The sequence below is a fragment of the Corvus hawaiiensis genome, chromosome 4 (assembly GCF_020740725.1).
Source record: "Corvus hawaiiensis isolate bCorHaw1 chromosome 4, bCorHaw1.pri.cur, whole genome shotgun sequence".
NCBI lineage: Eukaryota > Metazoa > Chordata > Aves > Passeriformes > Corvidae > Corvus > Corvus hawaiiensis.
The window spans coordinates 77,196,347-77,224,068 of NC_063216.1; the positions used below are offsets into that span (position 1 = coordinate 77,196,347).

General features: G+C 46.5%; 1 long non-coding RNA gene across 2 annotated transcripts; it reads right to left on the reverse strand.

Annotated features, from left to right (window-relative positions):
* Positions 1–1,014: 1,014 nt before the first annotated feature.
* Positions 1,015–27,722, reverse strand: LOC125325549. Of its 2 annotated transcripts, none has more exons than XR_007203381.1 (3): positions 27,406–27,722; positions 8,685–12,831; positions 1,015–3,219 (listed from the first exon to the last, which is right to left on the reverse strand). It is a non-coding gene; the product is annotated as an uncharacterized LOC125325549 (long non-coding RNA). The 2 variants fall into 2 exon arrangements; XR_007203380.1 differs by lacking the exon at positions 1,015–3,219 and adding an exon at positions 6,938–7,375.

The window sequence follows — 27,722 nt, forward strand, 5'->3', positions numbered from 1 at the left end:
ACTCAGAATAACGTGATTTTAGAGGGTTATGAAACAAACTCTTTTTCTCCATGTTGTGATTGTTAACAGGCTCCAGCTAAGGCTCAAACCTGAGCTGATGGGGAGCTGAGCTGTCTTCATCTGCTGCAGGATTTGAAGTGACTTGAACCAGGCTAAAACCCATGTAACAGCTGCAACAGGTCTGGAATAAAATCATCCACCTCCCTGACAGACACCTCTGAAAGTCATTGATGCAGCACCTGAGAGCAGCAGGGAAGCTGTAGCATGGCTGAGGTGCTGTGGCTTTGCTTCTTCTCTTCTCCCTGCTGGGATAAACGAGGCAGAGATCTCCCAAAGAATTCAGCATTTTCTTGGCATGTATTTGTACAGGAGAGGTCAGACGGGGCTTGCAAGAGGTGCAGCAACATGCAGGGAGAGCAAACCATCAGTGACCTTTCCAGGTGTTTGCAGAGTCACGTTGGTCATGATGCCCTGGCATACGGTTGGAATTCGAGCCCTTGTACAGCCTTTGGCTATCTCGAGCTGTGCTGAATGAGATGCAAATGAATTGTGATGAGCATCTGGAATTCAAGGAAATTGCTATAAATAATGCATGTGACTTGGTCAGGTTTGTAGGTTTGCCAGGCAGGACTGTTCTGTAAATCATTTAGGGCCAGTGAAAGGTGCCAGGTCAGTGTTTGTGCAGAAAGAGGCTCAGGCTTGTGCCCCACAGCAGCAGTGCCCTGATTGGGCTGCCCAGAACTGCCACCTTCTCTCTCCAGTTTATCATCCAAAGACTTTTCAGCTCCTGAACTTTCCTAAGACACTCCAGAAGAGTGTCCATCAGTGCCAGCTGCCACTATGGTGTTCTAAGATGATCAGCAGCGTGATGAGACCAGGTTGGAGGAAAAATAATCATTTAATAGGTTCTTAAAATGGTAGGATCCCAGACTGGTTTGGGTTGGAAGGGACCTTAAAGCTCATGCAGTTCCAACCCCTGCCATGGGCAGGGACACCTTCCACTATCCCAGGTTGTTCCAAGCCCTGTCCAGCCTGGCCTTGGACACTTCCAGGGATGGGGAATCCACAGCTTTTCTGGGCAACGTGTGGCAGGGCCTCATCATTTCACAGGATGCTCAGCAGCCATCAGCTGCCAACCACCAATCCCACCCCCTCTTCTGCCTCTGAGGACATGTTGTTATCCAAGACAAGAGAGTTCTTTTTTCCCATGCCTGGTCTTTCACTTCATCAGCCCCACTCAGCTGGTAAAGAGGGAAGGAGGACTCTCCCAGTAATGCTCCTACCATGGAAGCTCTGCTCCCTGTCTGGTGGTTTTAATTGCTTGGAAAAAATCAGACGGAGGGTTTGTGTGCCCTGAAGCTCATCCATTCCTGCCAGGGGCATGCATGAGTTGAGGTAGCAGATGATTCCTCCCTCCCTTTGTGCTGCAGATGAACTGGGAGAGTTCATTCTCTCAGCCCCTGCACGGGGTTGTAAAGCACCTTGTAACTGGGTCACTTGAAGGTTTCCAGCTCCAAGGGTGTCTGGGTAAAACCCAACCCTGTGCCGATGTGTGAGGGAGCAGATTAGAACTGGGAATTAATTTGCTTTGGTTTTAGCTCCGTGAAATTTGTGAAAGCAGAGAAGTCCGGCTCTGTAGTCCCAAAGGAAAGACCTGCTGTTGACTCCAAGATCCTGGCTCCTGCCATGGGACTGGGAGGTTTCAGTGCCATCTGCCAAAGGGCAGAGGGACCCTCTCCTGCTGGCTGGGGCATCAACGTGAGACTGAACACGCACAAAACTCACACAAAATCTGTGAGAGGCCTTGCATGCAAATTACTGCAGGATTAGTGCTTTTAGCATCAGGGTGAGGCTTTTCCTGAGTGTGGCAGGTGAAAATTCACACATGAATTCAAATTCAAAAATTTTTATGTGCCTCCTACTGTGGCTGTGTTTTGGTCAGAAGCATTCAAGAGAAAATTTAGAATCAGCTCCATGCCATCTCTTTTAGCCTCTGCTGTGAAAAGGTAATTTATGGAATAGACTTAAATGCAACATTTAAGGCAGGATAGCTGCAGCTGCAGCAATAATGCCTCCTAAAATGCTTGGAGCAATCAGAAATTTCCATGTCCTATCTGCCAGTTTATTTTACAATGTCCTTGGACAAAGAAAAATAAAAAGTTGACTCTTGCAGCTATGTAGGCAGGACAGAAAAGATTCATGTGGGGAAGGAGGCTGTAATCTTCACCTGTTCTTTGGCTGTGAATCTGGTCCTTCTGAGATGAAGTAAGATGTTTCTTCAACTCAGTCTGAGATGTTTTACAGGCTCTGGGGGTTTTTTTCTGAGGGTTTCTTAAGGATTTCGGGTAGTGGTCAAGCTCCCATGAGACACAGGAAATTCTGTTCAAACATAAAAAGAAAACCAAACCTTTTTACTGAGAGGGTGATCCAACACTGCTACAGGTTGCCTGGAGAAGTTGTGGACTCTCCATCCATGGAGATACCCAAAACCCAATTGGACGCAGACCTGAAGTAGAGCTGATCCTACTTGAACAGTGGGATTAGTTCAGATGATGTCCAGAGGTTCCTCCATCCTCCAGCAGTTTGCAAATGGAAAATTTTAACTACTTTGATCAAACTTTCTTCCGCAGGTCCTTAAGAAGAGAAGACTTTAATCTCTGACTCACCATATCCAGGTGTGTTGGCCTAAGATGAGCATTAACACCCTGTTCTCAAGACTGCTCTGAGGCACAGACACAAGGAATGGCGAAAGCTCCAGCACAGGGAGGTGATGGAGCTGATAAGATGAAGATGTGTTTTTCTGTCTGTCAAACTGACTGCTGAGCAGGAGGACAGGACTGGTACAAACCACCTCATCAACCAGACACAAAAATGGGAAATCTGGCGTGTTCCAGCTGTTTACCAGCGCTTCCTGTGGATTTGCACAGCGTCTTCCAGTGGATGCAGCTGCTCACTGGCACTTCTCCCTCTGCATTTGGAGAGACTTAACAAGCCAGCTGCCAAAACCCAGCTGTTACAGATGCACCCAGCCTGCGAGCATGTTCCTGTTACCTTTGATAGCAATTTGTGCTTCCTCATCAGGGGACTGAGGCTGGTCAACCAGCCAGGGCATCCACCTCAGATTGACTCATCTGCTGAATTACTGACAGCCCAGAAGAGAAGGTAGATGTCCGTTCAGCTTAGAGGATCCCAGCCCAGCTCTCAAAAAACCCCCAAACCCTGAAAAAAAGAGAAAAAATACAACAAAATCTAGGCTGCTTTTCTCCAAGGCCATCTCCTCTCACTGGTACCCTATGCTTGTTCCTATTTTCCTTTTCAGTCCCTGTGCTGCTGTGGTCTCCAGATTAAAGCTGATGGGGATAAAAGCCCTGTCCCTTAGTTTTATGGGAAAATTATGTATCTAAATTCTGTGATCTTTTGTTTGACCTTTCTTTTTAATTTTTAAATTTTTTTGAACCAGCTTTTAAACACCTGCTCAGTTTTCACAATCAGAGAAGTGTAGTTCAGGCTGAACTTGACCTTAGTATTAAATGACCAATGCATGGTATCTCTGTTTCTGTGTTGACCTCCTCTTTTCCCCTCGTGTTCTCATTCCAAGCCTCCTTTGTTCCACCTGATTTCTAATCTGATCCCTTTCCTCCTCTTCCCATGAATGTTGGCTGCAGCCTACCCTGCTAAACAATCGAATTTATAAACCAATATATATTGTAATTACAACCTGAAGCTGATTTCCGGGATGTTATCTTTGCCCTGAGACTGCGAGGCTGGAAAATAATGAGCAGAGAAGGTGAGTTAGGATGGCTTCCAGGAGAAACTGGGAGAATTAACACAGGGTGACAACATTTGGATACAGGCAAGCATCATCCTGAACTACAGATTTGGTTTCCCTCTCATGGGTTAAGCAGGGATTCTGGGAAAGGCTGTTGCCTTTCTGAGGAAAGAAAGAAATTTCTGAGGAAATGCCTTGAAGAATTCTCAGGAAGAGACAGGAGCTTTACAAATCCACTATTTGGATTTTACTGCCCCATCAACTCAATGGCTCCAACCTTTTGGACTCTTGGACTGTGTCGTGACTCCTGAAATCTTTGTGCTTGTTCACTGGTGACTCCCACAAGTTGAAGGCCACATCATCTGATCCATATTATGGGCCAGTAAAAGCCTGAAGACAACTGAAAAAAAGCAGAGCTTTTCCATTTTGTCTATTCCTCTGTCTGAGCACAGAGTCATCCTATCCTGGTTTTTGTACCAGGATGCTTTCATTGACCTTCAACAAGGAGATCCCAACACCTGTCAAAGGCATTTTCTTGAGCATTAAATATTATCCCAGTTTCTGCCCTGCACATCTCTCTTTGTCATTTAAGTTCATTATTGTGTCCTACATGGAGATCCCCATCACCAGCAGGCACAGGGAGCAGTGCTGCCTTTGATGATGAAGGATTTTTTGACCATTCCCAAACCACCCCTCAGTCCTATCTTCTCTCTGCTGAGCAGCACTGACTTTCCCAGCAGGATTTATTTTTCTGGGCCCGTTTGTGGCCTTTCCCAGACTCTCCAATCACCCCACATTTTTTGGGAGGAGCACAGCTTTTGCTGAAAACTTCCTCATGTGCTGTCTCAAGAGTAACAACTCATATCTTCCAGAAATTTATCCTGTGGTCTATGACAGCTTTCAAGCATAATTCTGGAGCACTGCTGCCCTGCCCTACACACAACACACTGCCCCAAGAGATGTCCTGTCCCTGTTCAAATTGTTCCTATTTTCTTTTTCCATCCATTTTCTCTGCTCCCTGGTCTTTTTCTTTCCTACCAGGTTTAGCACCAGGACAGAGGATGTTGACTTTTAAAGCAGGTGGGGGCTGTAACAGAAACCAAGTGGATAATTGTGGCATGGAATAATAGTTTCCCTCTCAGTTGACTGCAGCTACTTTGAATTTGAAGCAATCCCTCCTGATGTTTCGCTCAGTGGATTGTTCAGAAGTGGTTTCCTGGAATACGCCTCACATTTGGCAGCTGAGCTGTGCAGCCCAGCTATTTTGAGGTAAGAAACTCCCAGAGTCCTGCTCCCAGAATGTCCCTGGATTCAGCTGTTTTCCAAGCATCAACCTCTGCTGGAGTGAATTTTAAGCAAGGACTTTGTGGGTAGCCGTGGAATGCGGTCCCACCGCTCTGGATGTGATGAGGAACTGCTGCTCAGTTCCTCTGAGCTGTTCCCTCAATGATGGTTTTTCAGCAGAGGATTTTTGGCTCCTTTTATTTGCTGGAATGAGCCATGGACCATCTCCATGGCTCTTCTGGAGTGAGGCTGGGACGCTTCCTTTGCTCACAGTAGGATTTGCTCCTGTGTTTCCAACACTTGATCCAAAGTTCTGCCAAGCAGACACAACTCTGAGCATTGGTTTGGCTTTCAGGAAACCTCTCCTGGAAGAGCTGATGCTCACAAGACCTTGTATTACCCAGCATCCACAGGAAGCCCATTTTGCCCTCACAGGAACATATTTTGCACTCAAAAGACCCGAAATTTCCTCAAATTGCTTCCCACTGGAATTAGCACGTGCTTGAAAATCCTGACCAAGGCTCCCAAGTGGTCACAGCAGGAGTGTGGTTTGAAGAACTCATGGGATGTCACCATGCACCAGTCAGGGTCAGGGGTGCAGCTGAGGACACCAAGGCTCCAGGTGACACATGGAGATGTGAGTGATGGACCGAGAACAGATTCCAAGGGATAATTTTAAAAATGGTGCAATCCCACACAGGTTTCAAAATAGGTTTAAATCACAGTCAGAATGAAACCAGGATGGCTGGCAAAACTTAGCAAAAACTGGTAAAAACAAGCAAACAAATCCACTCAAACAAAATCATGGAGTTCCCCACCTCCAGGACCGATCATGGTTTTCTTAGCAGGAAGGTGGTAGGAAATAGCCAAATAAATAGGATCACAATCTTAAACTCATCCTGGAAGGGAAAAAAAAAAAAAAGAACCCGCAGATGCAGAAACAGGGAAATTAATTGTGTTTTCTGATTAACAAACACAATTAAGGAAACAAAGCAAGAAAACCACTGGCAGCGCTGGGCAAGGTTATTTTTATATTATTCTGATTACATGAGACGGTCAGTGCTGGGTGACAGCTTTATTCCAAGAGCTATTAGAGGGACAGAAGCAGATAATGCTACCAACTAATTATTACTGCAATCTGTAGTTTCTCTGCAGGGAACTGGAATTGCAGGGACCAGGGTGAGAAAGAGAAATAACCAATAACAACAACAACAAACGCGAAATTGCGGAGATGAAGGAGGAAAGCGGAACCAATGGGGAAATTATTTTCATAAAGCCGGAGTGAAAGGATGGGAAAGTTGTTAATCTGATTTCATGGACTAACACTGGCAGGTCTTTTAAGGTCAAAACAAAGATTAAAGAGTCCTGTACGAGGGAAACCAAACAAACTGTACTGGTGTTGGGAGAAAATAATACATGACTGGGTTATCAGCAAAAGCCAACAACTATTCCTGGAGATTACAGGGACCTTTTAAACTGTGAAGGAAGCAGAACCACACTGTCACTCCAGATGGGATTTGGATGATGAAGTGTAACCAGCAAAAGCTGAGCTGGTTGCCCGCGGATCCTTTCAGAGACAGTGGAGCCGACCATAAATCCTGGTTCTCTTGGGCCGGGGTCTGCTTTAGGGTGACAGGACTGTGGGTGAAGGGGATTTGCTTTGCTGGGAGCATCTCAAGGAGGAGAAATGACTCTGAGGTAATTTCAGCTGAAGGAGGGTAGGTTTAGATTAGAAATTAGGGAGAATATATTTACTATAAAGGTGGTTAGGCACTGGAACAGGTTGCCCAGAGATGTTGTGGACTCCTCATCCCTGGAAGTTCAAGGCCATGTTGGATGTGGTTTTGAGCAGCCTGGGATAGTGGAAGGTGTCCCTGCCCATGGCAGGGGGTGGAACTGGATGATCTTTAAGGTTCCTTCAATCCAAACCATTCCATGGTTCCATAACTCTGTGACTCCTGTTCCTCATGGACTATGGTTGTACAGGAGTAGCTCAAGGTTGGATATAAATGTGATTTTTTCCTTTTTGAGATGATTTACAGGCTGGAATGATCCCAGGGTGACCTGCTTGGGAACCCAATGTCCTTCCAGCATCTAATGTTAGCCACAGCAGGCCCAGCAGGTGCCATCCATCCCAGGTCTCGTGGTGGGATTGTAAGAAGGTCTGCTGTCCCTGCTTCACGGATCGATGGCATTTGTGGGCAGGTTGGACTTGCCTCAGTGAGACAGGTAGATCTTCACCTCCAAAATTGCCTGTGTTCACCATGTAAATCAGTGGTGGGCCCAGACTAAGTCAAGAAGGTTGCTCAGTTGCTTTTTTATCTGTAAAAATAGCAAAAGTCCTTGGGATATTTAAGAGAGAAAAACCCAGCTATTGGAGCCAAGCAAGGACCCTGCGTTAGTTTTTTCCTTTAGCCTCAGCATCAAAGCTGCTCTATGTCCATGTACGTATTAGATGGCACATCCATGATCCTCCTGTCTGGACTCATGACAAGCGTGGAGAGGACAAAGAAGAACCAGGAGAGACACCCTGGGGCACCACACCACAGTCCCAAACTCCTACTGAGCCTCTTGAAAGTCAACACAGAGATGGGAGCTGCTTTCTTGGGTGTGATGGGGCAGTCATGGTGTTGTTTTTTATTTCAAAATTGTAACAGGAATTTATTAAATTAATCAAACAAACACAGCTTCCAGAAGCTGACTTGTTAAAGGATGCATTGCATTGATCTGCTGGAATTAGTTCCTGCTGTAAGAGGGGAAAAAGGACAGGTGGAACCAGAGGACAGGAATTCTGTGCCTTCTGTAATCCTGCCAACAGGTCTTAGAGACAAGAAAAATCCCTCCTCTTGGCAAAATGACCTAAAAACCAGGACCACGTCTTTTTACATTGTAATTCCAAACCTCTCTCTTCTCTCCACTCCCTTTTTCCCTTTGAGATCTCTTCTGGGACATGAGAGCAGGGAAAACTGATGTCTGTGGCAACTTAAACTGCTGTAAAAATAGAAGCCTACACCTGATAACATCATGGGTGACATCAGTTACAGAATCTCAGGCAGAATGTTCATGTGACCCCTGGTACTTGTTACTCCCTCTCATACAGAGTTGGGCTTGCTTCTTGGAGTGTGGAAGGTCAAAATATCTCAATGTGTGGGTGCTGAGGCAGATTGGTGAGATGGGAAAACGTTTTGAGGGGAAAAGATTTATTTTTGTAGGTAGAATCGTAGGATTGTTAAGGTTGGAAAACATCTTTAAAATCATCAAGTCTAACCATTAGCCCATCACCACTAAACCACATCATTTCCAAATGCCACATCCACATATCTTTTCAACACTTCCAAGGATGGTGACTCCACCACTTCCCTGGACAGCCCATTCCAATGCCTGACCACCCTTTCAGTGAAGAAATTTTCCCTGCTCCCCAACCTAAACCCGTGAGTGTTTTCTGAGGTGTCAACATCCTTGTGTCAGTCATCAGGAAATATCGAAGTGATGAATCCCACATAAGGCCTGATCCCACGAGAAGTGAGATCACCTTCTGATACACAAAACCCAACCAACTCTTTTCTCATTGAGCCTGGCATTTAACATTATCAGTGTCCAGTTACCTGCTGGACCATGATTTCACACAGACCTCACTCCAATGAAGGTGCCAGAACGTCCCTCAGGATGGGATTCCAGGTGTTGTCCACCACACCTCCTGCTTTCCCTGATCCAGGGGAAACTTGTGCTATCAAGCATTCCTTGTGGTACCTGTGGGTTACATGTTAAATATGATGCATATCAGAGTATAAATCAGTTTATATCACAGTATAAATCAGTTTATATCACAGTATAAATCAGACAGATGTGTGGGGCAAAGTTTCTATGTAACTCGTTTTTATTAACTCTCTATATTAACTCCCTGGTTTTATTCCTCCATAGTTGCACTTTACCTTTATTTTTCCATTTCATTTGCAGCCTTCTTCCCACTTTATCTGTAATATTTTTTTTCCTTGCCCAAATATTCAGGCTTTTAAAGCATTCCTGGTAGAACCATCTTGGCCTCCTGCCTTGTTTTTTTCCCTGTGACACTGAGGTTTGCTGATATGGATTTGATGGACTCTTTCAGCAAGAGCCAATATTTGTTTCGTTGCTACTGAGCCTGTTTACCAAGGAAGCAGCATTATTTCTCACATTTGTTGCCCACTTTGTCAAGCCTGTTTCTATTTGGCTGTTCCTACTCCTTCACTCCCTTAATAAAGTGACAGTTACTGCCACTGATATCTCCTGGAAGAAGTTACCTTTCACCTTTAGATTTTTTAGCATTTTTTTTCCCCTGCACTTTTTTTTCCCCCCTTTCTGAAAAAAAAAAGACTGAAAATTTCAGCTCTCCCTAGGTCACATGCTGCTGCATTTCTTCTCCAATAAATATGCACATCCCCTGGGACTTCCATGGTCTTCTTCTCTCCTTCAGCTGCGGCTCTCTCTTTCCCCTGCGCCAAAACTGCACCGTAAAATTCAATTTTTGGGGGTTTTTTTGGGTCACTTGCCACCATATTCCTTCAAAAATGGTCTGAAATGGTCCTCGTGTTACACACAGAGTTTTGTTGTGTGTGAAATGGAGAGGACTCAACGCCAAAAAAAATACTATTATTAGCCCATCTAACTATAATGTGAAAGTTAATTAAGTTACACTCATAATCCACACTGATGAGACTCTGTAGTTATAATAACATAAAACTGTTCTATAAGGAAGCTTTCCAGCATCTACCCTTTTTCTCTGGTCCTGCCAACATCCCTCTGCATCCAAAGATTGACAGATTCCATTCCCTTCAGCACAGAGAGAGGGTTCTGAAGAGTGGTCACCACCCTGAGAACTTTCCTGGGAGCTTTGTGATGTTCATGGTGGTGTTTTTCACTCCTCACTCCTGCATCCCCTCAAGGGTATTTTCACCTCTCCCTTTCCCATCCTACCATACCTGTAAGGACTCACAGCTCCTTCCAACCTCTGGGAATCACTGCAGGAATCCTCCTGCTCCGCAGGAATTTGCATTCACCAGCAAGCAATGCCCACTCCTGGGCTGCTGCTTTCACATTCCTGCCTGTCTCCTGGAAAAAACCTGTTTGCAAACAGAACTTCAGGTGGCTGATACCTCCCCCCAGCACAAAAGCTGGCAGAGAAGTAATTGCTGCAGGGAGGGACGTTCAGAGGCTTCCCAAACTTTGATGCCCTGTGATTTGCAAGTCTCTGTAGTTGGAACTTGCAGTCTTGTCTTTGCTGCACAATCCTTCAGGGGATGGAAACCTGTCGAAAGGCTCTTGCTGATTTCTGAAGGGTTTTGACCAGCTCCTCACTGAACTTTTAGAGGACTTCAAGTGAGCTAAAACTTCACACATCCTTCTTTACCCCATGCAGTGGCCGACTGCTCTAAAGTTTCCTGGTTCTCAGCTTGCTGAGGAATTGAAGAAACTGTGTCACCTTGCCTGAGTGTTGTCCTTCCCTTTTAGCTCCCTGCTAGGTATTTTATATGTTAGATGAAAATATTTGCCACGATAGTGAACACATCTCAGTGTCTGAGTGTGATCCGATGGGATTCTGATCCTGCGTGCAACCTTGGGCACGGCTGAAAGACAGAAAATAATCACAGCACAAAGTAGGAAACGTGACCAATTTTCCAGTTGTAAGCTTCTCTCTCTCTGTCTGGTCACTCAGAGCTTTCTGCTATTCATGAAATGTGCCATACAAACTGCCTGGAATTGGTTTTGGCTTCCTCACTGGATGCCTCAAGTCTTGAGGGTTGGGTTTTTTCTATTGAATGGAAAAATGATCAGTCACAAGGAAAGGACAAACTTGTGCCTGGTATGAACATCTAGGATCTTCTGTGATAATCTTACAACCCACCAGAATAATTCAGCTGCAAGAATATCAGTGTCATTAACTTATCTGACAATTAATTTTCCTTGCACTGTCCTTGCTGATTGTAACTCCATGCCCACGACAATCACCACACACGTGTGGGTAATGTAAAGCATTGCACAACTTATGGAAGGGGAAAACACAATCTTGCTGTTGAGGTGGCTCCAGATGAAGTTCAGATTGCTCTGGGAAGTGTGGATTTCAACGTGCTGGGAGACAACCTCAGGTGGGAAGCGTGGAGGGGAACCCCTTGGCCACGGAGAAAGACTGTGCAGAGAAACCTCAATTAAATTAAAAAGCTCAATCAAGTTGTGCTTCCAGCAGGAACAGCTGGAGTTGGCTGCACCATGAATCTGAAAAGGGTCGGTGGCCAGCACCAAGCAGGTCTGGGAGAGGGACATTTGCAGGCACAGATAAGGAATGATCATCACCCTGATTTCAAGTCAGGTGAAAACAGCAATTAAAACATTCTATAATGCAGGAACTGGAAGGAACAGAATCCCCTGCCCAAAGCCATGGCCCACCCAGCAGCTGGGCTGTGTGACCTGAGAACAAGACATTTGCTCCTCAGTTCAATTACCTAGGGATTAAACATTTATTTTTCTCAACTCCTTCTGCAGTCAAAACAGAGAAATGGGGTAGTTTACTCCTCACACCTTAAGCTGAGGTTTCTTCCTCCTCCCTCATGGGTCTCCCCAAGATAAATTCATCCCCCTCCTCCCACCACTTTCTCCCACCTCCCTGGTCCCCAGGTAATTTTCCTGTGATGCTCGAAGGCATGGCTTGTGTTCTACTTTTGCCTGACAACATTTATGTCCACCTCTGTCATGCCCCAAAATGACACCTTAAACTCTCACAAACATCAGCTTTAGGGGACTCAGGATGAGGCAGGAGGCTGCCCCTCATTGCTGTGGAAATAGAGAATAAACTTCCACTTCAAAAAGTCATCATCATTTATACTCTGTGGCTGTAACAGGAGAGAAGAGTTAGACTCAGGTGGAGGAGAAACTAAGATTTGGGCGTCCACAGCCCAAGAGACTCTCCCAAGCTATTTTATAGATGGAGGCAAGAAGGAGCTGCTGCATTTTAAAATAAACCAGCAGCAGCTTTGCCTCTGTGGCTGCAGAGAGCCTCGGGCTGTCTCGGAGCTGCTGAGAGATAAAGGGATGTTCAGGGTAGGTAAACTAAAGAGCAGGGGGATTTCTGGTTAGGAGCTGCTCAGCTTTGCCATGACCAAAGATCTTCTGTACATGCCAGTACAGGGAAAAAAATGGTACCTGTGTAGCTCAGGAACCTCTGGGATCAGGCAATGGATGAGTGGGGATTTTCAGGTTTGCTGTTTCAGAGTTAGGTGCCCAAATTCCCTTTAAATCCCCCTTTAGGTTTGTAAATCCTTTGTGAATGCTCTCGGTAAATAGGATTGCCGCCAAGAAATACCTGGATTGTGTCAGCCATTTCTCTCCTCCAGAAATTAATCCTGCAGGAGAGTGAGTGTTGGTTAGTCTCTGCTGAGCCCCATATGCTGGGAGCAGGAGGATGGAGCAGCAGAACTGCTGCCTGGTCATTGCTCTTGGAAGGACCCCACTGGCTCCTGCCCTGAGGAGGGAAAAGGTGGGGAAAAAGGAGATTTAAGTCTCCCAAGGTAAAAGGGAGACTTAAATTAATCCCACTGTAAGCCAGGTAAGGGTGAAGAGAGGTGAACTCTGGTTTTGTCACATCACCAGTATCAGCATCAGGGTGCTGAGATCTGCCTGGTGCTTGAGTCCTGCTCTGTAGGGCCTGGTTCCATCACAAGGGGATGGCTCCTCAGTGCAAGCGGAATTCATTCCTTTAGTTCAGGTCCTAAATGCCCAGGAGTGGCCGAGGTCCCCAGTTCTTCCTCCTGCCATATAAAGTGGGCAGAGATAAAGGAGAGTCAGCCTCACACCAGGGTGGCTTCCCCGCACTCCCCAGCCCCAGCAGCCCTCCTTTTCTTCCCTTTTTCTTCTCCCATTTACATTTTTCATTCATTTACACGTGATGTTAATCTTTCCTTAATCTCCAATTCCTTGGTGTGTGTGTGGGGGATGAATTCCATTTGTTTTTGTTCCACTCTATCAGACACAGCAGCTATAAGATTAAATGATAACTGTGGACCTAATAATAAAAATACAATATAATGTAATGAAAGTAATGTAGATCTAATCCTCTGTTTTATTGCATCCTGAGTGCCTTTGGTGCTATTATTTTTTTTTCTTCCCTATGTCTCCGTCTTTGACTTAGCTGCATCTTTTCAAGGAAGCAGAGGCATTTGTAAAGATTATGGTATTATTCTGTTGAGCACAGCCTTGCTGTGGGGCACCTTTAATTACAAAATGCTATCACTGCTTATAGGGCTGTGTGTTTCTATGTGTGCAAAGCAGATATTCCAAGCCCCCCAAAGCACTAATGCCAGCTCAGGCAGCTGCACAGGGGAACTTTTGCTCTCTCCTCCTTTATTTTTCGTGCTTCTTGTCGCAGTTCCTACACACAGACACTTTCTTTCTGCGTTGTTATTTTTATTGTTTTAATCCTTGTTTAGGGAGAAACTTCAGAAGTGTTTAAAGCAGGACTCAAGTCTCTGTGCAAACTCCCACTCTGGTTTCATCTGCAGCTGTGGCTGGCCCTGCTCTTTGGGTAGAGAAGCTTCAGAGGTCTCAGAGGCACAAGGCACCGTGCCCTCCCTGACCTCTGCTGCCCTCCCCGTCTGCCTCTCTGTCTGGGTCATGCTGGGGATGTCACTTTGAATGCTGAAAGTGGCTCCATCTCCGAGTGCCTGAAAGCAAAGCCAGCCCTTCATGGCAAGGACGCTTTGAAAGCAGCTCAGGTGAGGCCTGGGATGGGGAAACAGCTGGCAGAGCTTCTTTCCTGGTCTCACAGCTGTGGTTTGGTGTGGCTGGCTGTGCTGGGGTCAGCCAGGAGAGGGAAGGAGCAGGTCAAGTGCCTGGTTTGTTGTCCCTGTGCTCATTGCAGGCCAGGACACAGGGACATCAACATCACCCTGCTGCTGGATTCAATCCTCTGATTAAACCAGGGACTGTGTGCAGCTCAGGGAGCCTCGGAAAGACCCTCACCTTGTATTGTACCCCCCCAGCCTGGGATTCCACAAACCCTTTCTAAATGTGGGGTGTTTTCCACTTTTCTCCTCAGCTTCCCAATGCTCTGACGCAGCTTGTTCCCCTGGTCCATGAAAGATTAAACCTGTTGCTTCAAACACAGTACTAGGGAAGAACTTAAACATCAGGCAGAGAAAAATCAAGAATTCATCCATGCAATAAAATAATTCAAACATAAAACAATTTTTTTTTTTCTGCATTGTGAAAACACTGAGCCCTTGATGTGCTCCCCAGAGAGGGGAAATGAGATATTTTCTACCCTGGACATCCCAGAACTCATCTGGGATGTGACCTAGGCTGTCTTGGCCCAGCAAGGACCTGAGAAACCATTTTAATGTCACATTCATTGGAAGCCCTCTGGAGTCACGGGCACTTTTGGCTCCTGTGAACTGGTGTTTGCTGATGGAAAACCAAACTGTGGGGAAAAGCTGTGACATCCTCCCCCTCATCTTGGGCTGAGTGCTCCTGCCCATCTGGCTGCTTCTGCGCAGCCTCCTGTAAACCAGCAGGTGCAGAGGGTGCAGTTCAGCTGTCAAACACAGATTCCTGTTTGAGTTTTCCTAGAGCATCCCCAATGCCCTTGCAGAGAGTCAGAGATTTCCAGCTGGTCTCGTGTCACAGATTAGTCCCATAAGAGAATCTCAGGTGACATCATGTCCCATAAAGCTTTGCAGATTTGCTTGGTTTCTGCTGGTACCTCAGTTTCCCCTCAATGAACCTCTGTGCTCCCAGCTTTCCTCCCTTTATCTGCTCACCTGTCCAGGCTCTGAGTTTCCTCAGGCATGGATATATTCCAACAGAGTGTTCACGCATTTGAACAGAGGGAAAACAGATCCTGCAAGCGAGATCCAGCTCCACAGGCACTGTGAGTTTCGATACAGATCCATATTTCAGGAACCTGGTCTCATGGAGGGTGTCACTGCCTTGGCAGGGGGGAACCCGAGGGTCTTCAAGATCCCCTCCAACCCAAACCGTTCTATGATTCTTTGATGTCTCTCTATCCCACATTAAAGCCAGTCTAGCAAGCGTATCTGGGTGACCCAGCCATGCGATTCAGCCTCCTATTTACTGTCCTGACAATGATAATTTTTCTAATTGTTTTTCCTCTGGACACCTCCAAATTATGAGGCTTCTGCCTGCCAGGGGGATGTGAATGCTGTCTGTTGATGCCTTAAGAGGCCTCCTAGACACAGAGACTAGACAGGAACAAGTGAATAAAGGTAGGTATTTATTTGAAAGGCCTTCAAAGGTACACCCTGGGGAGCCAGAGGCTACTGCCAAAATGGACCCAGGATGGGCAACAGGTCATGAGTTCCTCACTCTTTAATAGGTTTGGTTCATTTCCATATCAGGGTTAATTCTCCAATTAAAGCTTCAGTTCAATGATGTAATTCCCCTCATCTTACCCCCCCTTTGAGGCTCTTTGGTTTATACTTTTTGGGTCTAGGACGGTCTGGGTGTCCTTGGAGAGCAGGCCTGGAGAGGCTTTGTTATGTCTGCCTAGAATGAGAGAGGAGAAGTTAACAGGCTACAAGGAACTTCAGAGTTACACTCCAAGAAGTACAGGATTTGAAAAATATAAAAGTTAAAACCTAAGGCATCACTGGGAGCTCCTGATACACCTCCTGCAGTGTCTCTCCCTGCTGCACAGAGCAGTGCTAACACAGCTCATAGTAAATCCACAGGGACACAACCTGGATGCAAAGACCCATCCCTGCTCCTTGAACTCTTGGAACACCAGGAAAATGCAAATCCCGACTATTGGAGGGTGCAGTCTCTAGAGAGAGAGAGACATGTTATACCAATTTCAACAAGGTATTTCCTCCTGGGGTATTGTGCTGGAGCACCAGGGACCACCCTGCACCCCCCGTGTCAACTTTGCATCTGATCTCTGTCGCCTGCAGGTGCAAAATTTTGGTTAAATGTGGAGAATGGCAATTCCTTGGACAATAATCTCCACTCAGCAAACAGGTTTGATTTTCTCTTTTCCCTTTCTGCAGAGCAATGCACCTTCCACACTGGGAAGTGCTCCTTAAACACAGGACTCATTTTTCCTGTAGTGACATCCTGAGTGATTTTCTTATCAGTCTCACACTTGAGTGTTGGTGTCACCTGTCCTGATCTGTGCTGCTGTCTCCAACCTGCTGTCAGAACACAAGGAGGCACTGAAGCAGAAGGTGCAAGACTCTGGATTGATGCAATTGTCAGGTGAGCTGAGTCGGATGCCAAGCAATCATAAACCTCGGTTGTGGCTGTAGCCTGGCTCTGTGGTGATCTTCTGGCACTGGGAAATCACATTAAACGTTGCAATGATGGGGTTTCAGTCTGTCTGCTGTGGCAGATGTAATGTCTGGAGGGTTTTTTGAGTTTGTCTCTGGTCTTGATGCAGCTGGATGATTCTGTGAGCTGCAGCTTCCAGTGACTGCATCAGATTTGCATGTCAGAGCCACAGGAATCCAGCTGTGCAATGACGGCACCTCTCGCTTTCTGCAGGGCTTAGCACAGTTTAGTCCCTACCTCTGGAATTTGCCTGCTTCTGGGAAGGAAAGTTCCATCCCTTTCCAGTTACAACAGCAGCAAAAGGGAAAATTTTATGCTCTGCTTGGGCATAGAAGCTCTAGTGACAAAAACTGGATTGGTTGACTTTCAGAGGATTTGGTGGAACATACAGATTAAAATAAAAAGGGAAAATATTGACATTTTTGAAGGAAAATATTTCTGGCAACTCGTACAAAAGCATCATTTCAGGGGTGAACGGTGCTGCTGAATGTCCAGTCTGTGGTTTGCACTTGCCAGGGGTGTGGGAGGACAGAAACTCAAACCCTGATATCCTTCTCCAACCACAGTTCCTACCAACAATCCCCCAGATTTACCGGGTCAGGATTTACCTTCTCTCTCTCTCTGCTGGTGTTCTAACCTGTCCTTGCTCTCCCTGTGTGAGGAGATGGACACCTGGACTTGTTTAGACCTTGGGACACCCAAGCATGAGAAATTTGTCTCCACAAAAGTTGATTTCATTGACTTTCCAGCTCAGGGGAGGAGCTGTGAGATGGGCTTCTCAGTCTGTCCTGTATTGAAAGACAGTGTTTGTGTGAGACCCCATAACGTGCACCTGCGAGGTACTTCTGCCTTGACCTTTAAATATAATTGCCATAAAACAACTCTGTACCCCCCTGGATGGATAAAAGCACAAGATAAGAGCTATAACGAAGGTATAGCCTTGGTAAAAGATGATCCAGTGCAGACATAGGATGTAAAGAAAGCCACCGGAAAAGAGCCAGAGAAAAGTGCCCTCTGCATCCCCTGCCCCCGTGCAATGTGCAGAAGGACCCTTAATGACCACGGTGGTTGGGTCTGTGTCTTACATCTCATTTGAAAGGCCATCTTATGCAATTAGCCACCTATTACTGGCGGTTAATTGACATCCAAGGGACATCAGGATTATAGTTAGAGCTAAAAGTCAATTAATGGCTCCTCGCTCTGCTCCAGCCGTGTTAAAGTGCGGGAACAGCCACGGTCCCAGGGACATGTGGTGTGTCCCAGGTCCCCGAGCCTACTGCTCCCTCCCCTTCCCCTCCTCCCTGGCAGAATCGATCATTATGATTGATGCTAAATGGCTGAGGTTTCCCATTATTGACAGATTTCCTCTTGCTTTCCAAGGGGTTTCTCCCTCCAGCAGAGACCTCTTGGTGCAGTTCCAAGAGAAGCTCATGGCTGGAGCCAGCAGAAAGGTCAGCTGGGAGTTAGGCACTTCAGCCCTCAGGTTTTCCAGCTTCAAGGGTTGCACTGGGGCTCTCCTGGCACTCAGTCTGGAGGGTAAAGTGACATGAGAAACCCATGGAGACTCTTGGGTTTGGGACACCTGGGATGCACCAATCCCAATGAGGAATCACAAGTGGCTTGTAAGGGGTAGAACTCATACTGCAAAAGTTCTCTCAGAGCAAAAGTGGACTTGTGTCCTTTACTGCCAGTCACTTCCAACCTGTCCAGAACACCACCTTCCCTTTGCCAGCAGCAGGAACTGCTCAGAATCAAAGAAGAAATTGTTAAGAGTCAGGGGAGGGTGTACAAGTCAACAAAATTTACAGAGTGGTTTCCTCAGACTTGTCATAAACACACAGATTCTTGTTTTCCCTTTACAATCTAATTTCCCTTCAACAATTCACACCAAAGTCTGACCCCGGCCATGTGAAGTTCTGATCAGTTTTGAGCAGCATATTCTCTGTCTCAATCCTGCTCCCCAGATATTGCAAGGCCTCTGAGAAGTCCACCTGATGCTGGATTTTTGTCCAGGGACAGGGCAAAGAAAGTCTTGGTAAGATCCTCACTAGAATAACTCAGGTTCCCTGACTCCAGTTGGTGCTGGAGTGCTCCCTAATTTATCAAGGAGAGCCCAGACTCCACTGGCTGTGCCGGGTTTCCTTAGGGATAATCACTCTGCCATTTGAGACTCCCTGTGGTACTCAGCTCATCCCCACGGAACCAGCAGACATGACACTGGATCCACTGGTGACCTGAGCCCCTCAGAAACAAAGGCTGAAGGTAAATGGGACATTTCTGGGCATCTCAGATGACAAAGACATTTGACTCACAGGGAGATACTTGTAAGTAGATGCCGAATTTAGGTGCCTGGATCAGTGAGGTGAGTCAGAGGTGGCTCTTATCAGGTAATTTGAACCCTCCAGAACAACACAGGAATGGCCAAATGCTCCGACTGATGAACTTTTCCCCCCAGGATCATGTCTATCATGTCACCAGTCATGGCCAGAAGAGGTAAATACAAGTACAGGCCACATCAGAGTCACCATTCCCCAAGTTTAGTCCCTCCTCTGAAGTGATTTATGAGTCACTATCCCATTACAGCTCCTGAAGTCTAAAAAACCTCACTTCTCCTCCTTAGGGCAATTTTTCTCAGGTTTGCATTAAAAGCCAACAGCCTTTTTGTCCACAGCATCCTAAAAACGATGCACACTGAGTGTTCTCATCTGCACTGGACCTTCCCCACTCTGCACCTGTAGATCAGAGGCAGAGCTGTCACCCCTCTGAAGGACCAGGGAGAAGGTCAGACCCACCCCACTTTGCAATGAGGTGACTTCCCACTTCTCAGCAGCAATTCCTATTCCAGCTGCACTTTTGCAGTTGAAATAATTTGGCTGCCAGGTGTCCAAAAGCTGTCGCTCTCCTGTTCTTCAAGGTCTTCCTCTCCATCAAGACACACATGCCTGGAATCCCTGCTGCTGTGACTCTGGCCACAGCAAGGACACAAACTGTGCTCCCTATTTTTGTCCTGAAAAGGTAAATGAAGATAAACAAATCAATAAACAGTGGCAGCTGGTGAGCTGCCTTCACCCGGAAGATGCAGTTGTGTCTGTGTGTTATTAAAAACACATCAAAACACAACACAAGTGAAGAAATCCAACACAAGCCAAAATAAAAGCACCAAGCCTTTGGTTTGCACCTTTTCCACTGGGGAAGCCACCACACAGATTGACAGCATTTTAAATTGGGCTGGTCATGGATGAAGAAGAATTTTAAATGGGATCAATTTGTTTTCTTCTTCTGAAAGACAGTGTCTCCTCCTAGAACAACTTGTCTGGTGGAGAAGAAAAATAAACTCAGCATGAGATTTCTCCCTTTGAATGAGATTCTGGGGAAGAGATGGGCTTGGAAGTTTGGGTTGTGCAAGTTTTTACATATTTTTTTTTTATTATGGGGCACAAACCGTGGTTCCTGTACAGGACCTGATACAATGAAGGGCCAAGAAAGCTGCAAAATACAGAGAAAACTGTGAGTTTGCTTAATTGTCATAGAATCAAAGGATGGTTTGAGTTGGAAGTGACCTTAAAGATCACCCAGTTCCAACCCCTTGCCATGGACACCTTCCACTAGACCAGATTGCTCGAATTCTGACAAATTCTGGCAGTTCTTTTCGAGGTGAGGGTGGTTTGGTTCATGTAAGCTGCCTCTGTCCATCAGCTTTTTATCTGTGGCAGGTTTCCCTAAGGAGGGGCAAGGCTGGGAACAGAATGGCTGCAGTTCCACAGGCTTGGGTGTCACTTCATTTCCCTGCTCCAGACAAGCCACACTGCCACAGCCATCATTAATGTGTTATGAATCTAATTATTATCATCTCTCTGCAGACATCCCCAAGCATTTGAAAGGGCTTTCATTAAAAAAAACCCACCATGTCCTGGGTTCTGCTGGAGTGAATGGAGAGATGGCTGCTTTGTCACTTCTACTTGTGCATCCATCTAATGAGAGCTGCCCTAAAAATGTTGGGAATTAAAGGGGTAACTCCATTGTTCCAAACGTTTTTAGCTTTGTTTTCTCTAAAAAAAAAGTATATTCCTTTTCAAAGAACCACGGTCAAAGGGCCCTTTCTATTTGCCAATACATTCATGGAGAGGAGAGCAGGAGATTTATCCAAGTGTTGTCAGAGTTTTAAAGGATTTGGAATATAAGTCCTTTACACACTAGTGAAAAAGCTGGAGAGACTCTTATTTTAGGCCAGCCTAGCTACAAGCATGACATTTCTGCAGGTGGTTTGAAGAGGGCAGATTTTGCTGCCTTGTCTCCATGGGAGGGTTCCCGAGTATTGGAGAGGCTGCCTGGTCACGTAGTGACCGTGGCAGGCAGAGATTTGGATTTAGATCCTTTTCCTCCCAGTTCTGCCTGTGGAACTTGGCTGTATTTTGTGTTGGTTCCCTTGGGATGGATTTTTCTCTGAGGATGAATGCATTACAGATGGGCTGTGGCACGACAGAAGGCTTAAAAACACAGACAATTCTCTGTTGGAGGTAAATTCAGTTTCAGTGTGAAATGTTGCTTGCAAAAGTTAGGGGTCCTCTCAAGAGAAAAGAGATAATTTCGCTCTGAAGGATTGCAATCACCACTCCCAGTTCACCCAGTTTCCCAGTGCACAAGCTGTGCTGGGCTCTGAATGAAGGCCAGGGCCCAGCTGGGAGCTCTCACTCCCCTCTTCCCCAGCATTCCCTTGTCTGGGAGGGTCAGTTAAACGTGACACGACTTCCTGGTGAATTATCCCATCATTCCCAATAATCCTATTTGCCTGATGGGGCTGCCTCACAAACAGCCCCCCATGGACTATTTCCCCATCTCTGTCTCTTCCATGCATCTTGTCTTAATGACAAGCACTCCATTTGGAGCCTGCTTTCCCAGCAGCCTGATGGATGCCACGTGTGGATTGATTCCAGCTGGAGTCACATCCTCCTCCTCCTCCTCCTCCTCCTCCACCTCCTCTTCTACCTCCTCCTCCTCCTCCCCCCACTGCATGAGAGGATTGTGCTGTTGTCCAGTGACACCTCAAATTGCTTTTCTTCCCTCTGATACTGGGTATTGAACCACCCTTAAATGTTGATGGGTCACAGCCCAGTGCCTCTGTTTGGCTCATTCTGCACCTCTGCAACCTTATTTATAATCTTAATCTTATAATATTAATTTATAATTAATAGCCACACCTATTCCAGCAGATGCAATGTCCAGGCTCTGCCCTTCTTGCTGCTGGTATGGCCTGGTTTGCTCTGCCAGGATTGATCTCTCTTATCCCTGATAACATGTTCCCCACCTGTGCTACCCCTGGAATACCTCCCTATTCAATGTCCAGGCCTGGGCTATTCGGTATCAGTCAAAAACCAGGAAAATGCCAACAATGAAAGGGCAGGGCTGTGCTCAATTCCTAAATAAAGCCAGACCCATTCTCGTTGCTGTTGAAAAGCTCAAGAATGGCCTGGTGGGAATCTAACTCACAGGAAGGCTTCTGAGATTAGGCTCAGCAGCAGGAGCCATGTCCAGCCAGGGAATAGCTCACTCTGGACATGCTCTTATCACCACCAGGATGTGCCCATACTCTGGAGACTGCTTTGGCTCCAGGCTAGCAGAGACAGACATGCACATACTTGACTGAAATGAATCAGTTCCTCAGCCAAAGCAGCACGGGTCAGCTTTTTTGTTTGGCAGTTTGTGCCAAGATTCCTGCTGTTGAAGATGGATGGACACTTTACAGTTTAAAGAACATGGAAAAATCCAGTTTCAGGCTCACAGAGTGGAAAATACCTGCATGCTTGGGATCTGTAGCAGCACTGGAGGGGGTGGAGGCACACACACATCATGTCTACAGGTGTGCAGGCTCTCTAATTAACTCTTTGGAGGGTCCCTGAGAGACACAAAATCCCTCTTCAATAATGGAACTTATTCATTATTTAATTGGATGCTAATAATTAAAATATACCTCCTTTCAGCCCAAACCTACTGAGCACACACGAGCTGCCACCGTAATTATTGAGCCGCGCTGATCGCTTCATTTCCATGGTCCTTGCTTTGTGAGAGGCAGCACTGAGGGTGTGAAACATGGCAGCACTGCACAATTCCTGGGAAAAGACACCTTTGCAGCTCATGGGAACAGGCATCCACCACTTCTCCCCCACTTTTCCAGCCTCTGCTCTACACCTGTATACAAATAACTGATGTGAAGGATCAGGGAGAGCTGATGTCACGAAGAGAAGAGCAGCCACATCTGCTGCTGCTGGAACCTTCCCCTAGCAGAGTATGAGCTTAGGGGACCTTGCTGGTGTTGTTTTTCATCTGTTCACCTGGTTTTGTTTTGGTTTAGCAGCAGTTGGAGATTCTTACAGGCCATTTTCATATCAACATTTGTAACGAGCCTGGGTTCAGGCTTCGGCTATCAGACCACTGATCTGAAGAAATCAAACACTATTTCCAAGGTGGAAGCCAAACAGGGAAATTTTTTGCCCAGATCTTGCTATGGACATTTTGGGGGAGGACTGGAACATTCAGAAGGAGGGAGCACAAAGACTGAAGATGTGAAAAAAACTCAGTGCCTGGTGGTTCTTGTAAAATCAGTGAGAGCTGGATTAGCCTTGCAGATACTTGTCTGAGAGAGATGGAATGGTGTGCTGCTGCTATTATTATTATTATTATTATTATTATTAATTATTATTATTATCATTATTGTTATTATTACCATCATCATCATTATTAATGTCCCACTTGAACTTAATGCAATTTTTAGTTAAAGGAAGTCCAAGGAAATGTGCTGGTCCATTAGTTCACTGTCTCAAGGATGACCCCAGGGATCAATAACAGGAGAATTCACTGCACCTCAGCAGACAGGGCTCTTTAATCTGACCAAGCCTGAGGGATTTTTCCCCCCTTTTTCTGCCAATGTTATCTTAGTGCAAAGGTTACAAGAACTCTTAAACTAGCAGAGTTATTGCCTGGGAAGACACAAGAGTTTACTGCCTATGAAAAGGAGATGCCATGTGCCTAACTCCTCAGTGGCTGTGCCCAGCCTGCTGTCTGTCCAGAAGCTGATTTTTATGGATTTTCCTGCAACCTCACAGAGAGCTTGAGCTGTTACTGGTTTGCCATAGCCCTGCTGCAATGTTTGGGGTTAGGCTAAGCAGAGACTTAATTCCCTTCCTCCCCGGAGATCCTCTGACCCTTCTTACAATCCGTTAGGATAACCTCACTCAGTCTGCTCTGAGTTGGAGGATGTGCTGCCGGTTTACATTCACTCTTCAAAGCCAGGAGATGTGCAAAGTGCCCTGCAAATCTGGCATGGGGACAGCAGACCTGGAGCTGAGATCAGAGATGGTTTTTGTTTCATCCAATCTGTCCTTAGGAGTTTCCAACTTCTATTCCCAGATCACCGGGGAATGAGCCCCTGCATCAACACTGGGTTGGCATTAGAAAGAAACAGGGAATTGTCACAGAATTGGTTGTTGAGGCTGTGTTTTCCCTATTTTTTCCATTGGCATGGACACCAGGGATGTCATGAAAGCTTCCTGTCCTGCTTCAGACTCAGTTCTATTTGCCAGATCTGCTCTGCATCTGCTGGGCTGTTGCTCCAGGGAGCTTTCAAGAGGAGTTCCTCTACCAGGTCATGTAAAATCATGGAATAAAGGATGGTTTTGGCAGGAGCCTTCAGAGGGGACTGGGCAGATCTACCAACATGGCTTTACGTCCTTCCATTCGTCATTAGGCAAGACAAACCTCTCTGGAGTGCTGGGAATAACCCAAATGACATCATTCACTGACAGACACTGCCATGACTTTTCCTCTTGGACCTTCCAGCTGTGAGGAGCACCTTTTTCCTCTGCAAAGCTGCCACTTTGCCTCCTCACATGCACCCTTCATGATTTTTTGGTGGGTGAAACCTTGTCCTGTTCTTGTCCTGTTTATCTGCACTTTTACCTCATCTCTCAGCCAGAAATCATCTCGCACTGACCATCTGCCAAGCTCTGTGTGCACACCCTGCTTTGGGTTTTTCCTGCACACAGGAGCAACTTTGCAGATAGAGGCTCTGGGACCCACCTAAGTTAATTTGAGCAGGGAAAACCTGGTTTGCAATTTCTTTCTTCCCTTCTTTCCCCTCTTCATTTGCCCTTGACTCACTCAGCTCCTCCATCACCAGTTTGCTGTCTGGCCAGGGCACGCTGCCAGGAATCCCTTGCCAGCCCTGAATAATAAATACCAGCTAAGTGATGGACTAATGCCAGGGTGAGCTGCTCAGAAATATTCCCCCTAGGTCCCAGATCAATAACACTTAGCTCTTGTTCTGTGATTGAAGACAAGCAAGAAAACCACATCATCTCCCCAGGAGGACAGGAGGAGCCTACAAAGAAACCCATTTACCCCTCCTCAGGTCCCCAGGCATCCACATGTGCTTTAAAACCAGAGCTCAGGTGTGAGTTTGCATCTTGAAGTGCTTAGCTGGGACGTGATCAGCCAGGGAATGGTTGATACCAGGGCCTGGGATGTGGAGGGAAAGATGCCAGAAAAGAAATACCAATTTGTTGGAATGAGGGGCTTATCTCCATCAACATGACCAGGGCAAAAGAGTGGTGATGAGCACCTTGGATGCACCCAAAACTTCCAGGCCAGGTTCTCAGTGTGCTGGGATGTGGTCAAAAATGGGAGAGCATCCCTTTGGTTCATCACTTTTAAAAAAGAGACAGATTTCTCTGCGTTATCAAAGGGGTGTAGCCCTCACCAGAGGTGGCACCATTCAGCACTTGGGAATTCTCTTGACTGTGAATCAGGGCATGGCACTCCAAACTGGGGCTCTGCCAGTGACGGAATGGATATGGATTTATAATAACACAGCAACATTCCTAAAAGAGGCTTTAGCACCTTGGTTGTGCATTTTTTTGTCCTCCTCTTCCACAGATGCAACATCTTCCTCTGACCTTGGGTCCTTCTGCTTCTGCATCTTGGATGAAACCAGGCTCACACAGCTCCTCAGCACCGACTGAGAGTTTAACATGCCAGGCAGATCTCTGAAATCTGATGGCTTTTAAATTACTCAGGTGCTGGAAAATAATACATTGCTCTTCCTGACAGGTTAATTGGAAAAGCCCCTGTTCCTCTGAGTGAGTGTGAGAAGCTGCTGGAAGCCCCTGGGGTGAGGGACGGAGGTTGGGCAGTGATGGGAGGAGGGTGGCAGCCCAGCCCCAAATCAGAGTTTTAGGTTTTAGCCCTACAATTCTCCTTTCCAGAGGGAGGATGAAGTTCTCCTAGTCCCTCTCCACAGTTTTGAGAAGACTTGTGTCCCACAGCGGAGGTAAATCCTCCTCCCCTGCTGTTTAGCTGTTGGTTCAAGTTTTAAATCACTTTGGTGTTGGCTGAAATGGCACCAGGGCCCACATCCATGGAGTTCAATGGGAATACTGGGATGCAGAGCAGCAGTCTCTCCAGGGATTTCTTACTTTTGGGGGAGGAGCTGGAGGCATGTGGGAGATATCCACAAGAGGGGTGTGGAGATCGTGGTTATCAGTCACAGACTGAGGTGTTTCAAGAGGTGAATCTATCAACGTTCTTCAGGTATGCAAACCCCGTCACCCAAATTCTAATTTGTGCCCCAGGAACACTGAAGATCTGGAGTCAGAAAGCAGGACCCCATGATGTTCAATATTCTGTCAGTCTAAATAAGATAATCCCTCTCCACATGCAACATCTGATGGAAAAGGCTGATTCTTTCTGTGGAGCTGTGTTCAGTCACCTATAAAAAGATTCTGTTTATTTAATTTCATTTCATTTCGTTTCATTTTTTATATTTGACCTGATTTTATTTTTTTAATTTTTTTTTTTAATTTTTATTTTTTTCTATTTCAGTGCTCCTCTGCTGGAATCCTTTGATGGATAACCAGAATGTCCAAGCACCAGCACCAACCCCTGACTGGAGACAGCCCTACCCTTGTAATTCCAAGAATCAGGAGCCAGTGAACATGTATGTTGTATTCCCCACATGGATCTCAGGCACCCATGGTGAAGGAATTGTGCCCATTCATTTCCTTTGGATCACTTAATACAATTTTCCTCATTTAATCCTTCTCATCTCAGGGCTCTTCCAAAAATCTTTGAGTTTTATTGAGCATGAGCATGAAGGAGAATTTAGATTGAAACCCTTGGCTGACAAATAGACCAGCAGTGGATTTGTGCAGGGACAGAGTGCCCAGCAACATCAGAAAGGAGAATTTTTGCTCATGTGGGGTTATGATGGCAAAGTGCGAATTATTGAGCACGTCAGAAACGTCGTTTTAATCATGTTTATGCATCATATATGTAACAATGACATGTTTGCCATGTTTAGGTGCTGTGGCCAAGAAAGCAGCAGTGATGGAGCAGGTGAACCAGAGCCTTTCTCATCCACCTGTGGATGAGCTTTTCCTGTCCATCCCAGAGGCAAGCAAATGTAATTCCCTGCATTTATCCCTGTCTGCACTGCTGCCTGGGGAAGATGTCTTGTATTAAAATAAAAACCAAGGCCAAACTTGGATAAACTCCTCTTTGGTGTGGTAGCATCCCACAGCCTGCAGATCAGGAGTACCACAGGGAGAGAAATTGTGCACAGCGGAAAGGGGAACTTGTGGCAATCTGTTCACCCATTGCCTTTCCTACTTCACATTCTTGTTCCCCCACTTTTCCTTGCCACTAGCCCTGGCCACTCCCTCAGGCCCTCCCTATTGGTTCCTGTACCCCAACCCCGCCCAGGTACCGCCCCCGAGCCCCTACAAAACCACCCTGCACCCGGACCACGAGGTCTCTCTGCCTCTGGGGATTGCGGGGACAAGATGTGATTAAAGTCCTCTCACACCCTCATGGGAGACCCTTCTCACCTCCTTCATCACCACTGCGTTGTAACGCTGCTGGCTGCCGGAGCAAAAACCGCGGGGCTGCCCAAAATGGACTCCGGGATGCGACCGGGTCACACTGCCCTAAGCAGCCCCGCTGCGCTCGCTACAGCCTGCTAAGCTAAATCTAGCACTACAACAGGAACTCACCTACAAATGGAAATGGAGCTGCTTTTGTTCAAACCTAGCAGGACGTACTTGAATTTTTCCCCTCATTTCAGACGTCTGCTGGAGCGGCAGTAGAGTTGTCCCTGAAAAGACTCTCTCACACTGAAATGCCTCAGGTGGTCACAGGAGGTGAGGGCAGGGACAGGAGCAGCCTCTTCTCCTTCTTTGCAGGGATTTTTTTCACCTTGGCACCAGGCTGAGGTGACTCTGCTGCACACATTCCCTGTCCCGGTGATTTGCATCTGTGTGCCTTGCCTGGGAGATGTCACCTCGGAGCCTGCTCCCCACCAGGCACAAGG